The sequence below is a fragment of the Octodon degus genome, unplaced genomic scaffold (assembly GCF_000260255.1).
Source record: "Octodon degus isolate 3935 unplaced genomic scaffold, OctDeg1.0 scaffold00196, whole genome shotgun sequence".
NCBI classification, from domain to species: Eukaryota; Metazoa; Chordata; class Mammalia; order Rodentia; family Octodontidae; genus Octodon; species Octodon degus.
In genome coordinates, this window is record NW_004524772.1 from 3,429,022 (window position 1) to 3,430,256 (window position 1,235).

Sequence of the window (1,235 nt, forward strand, 5' to 3'; positions counted from 1 at the left end):
TAATGTTTTAATTTGTTTCCTTTTATTTAGAAGACAGTTGTAAATATTTGTGTAATTGAGGAGATAGGTCTTTGTCAATCAAATGTATTAATTTATAAAAATTATGTTTTTTCTAACACTTAAATTAAGAAAATATGTCCTTGTGCTAGTTACTTCTCTTATTGAGGACACAAAATACCTGACACCCAAAATTAAAGGAGGAAAGGTTTATTTCAGTTACAGTTTGTAGAGGTTTTAGTCCATAATTATCTGACTTTAAGGCAGGACAGCACAGCAGAGCAGCATCACAAAGGAGAAACAGTTTACAGTGTTTCAGGAGGAAGTCAGTGAATGGCAAGCAGCAGCATCAGGCTTGTCCTTTTATTTTCCCTTTTTATTTTCAATTTAGCATATAAGCCTATTGATTGGTGTTACCCACACCCGGGCCAGGACTTCCATTTTCCACATACAGAGCTATGCTTGTCACTTGGTGGACTAACATAGTAGCCCACATTCTCAATCCAAATATTGCATGCCCTATATCCAGCCAGCTGTAAAAAGCCCCACCTATGAGCATATGAGGCTTTGGGGGATCCTCTACATACAAGCAATAATAGTCATGTTATATTTGTCATTTTTGCCTAGTTGCATTTTTCCCCAGTTATTTATTGTAAAATTTGTTAATTAATTCAACACATTTATTGATTGTCTATTATATACGAGACTAGAAGCATAGATGTAATGATGCAAAATGAAAGAAAACACACAAATACATCTGCTTTCCAAAAACTTATTTGAGTAAAGGACATTGGATATAATAAACACAATAAATGATAATTTTAGATATAAGATTATAGCTGATATGATTTTTAAAGACTGAGACTGAAGTAACAAGAATTTGGAGTTTCAGGGTAAGGAGGAAATAATAAAATATTATATAAATCTCAGTGAGAAGGAAACATTTAAGCAAAACTCAAAGAATGGAAGTTACCCGCATGTCAGCACAGAAGTCCTACAAGTTAGCAAGGAAGCCAGGGCAGCTGCTGTAGAATGAGAGAAGGGGAAGACAAATTGAAGTCACAAAGGATTCCAAGTCATGTGAGGCACCATAGATCCCCTAAAGACTATGATTTGTAGTCATTGTATGAAAAAATAGCTATTGCAGCATTTTTAATGGAGTTATGCTCTAAATTTGTAAAAGAATTAGTCTGGGTGTTGGGTGTATAGTCAATGGTAGTAGACAAGAATAGAAATAG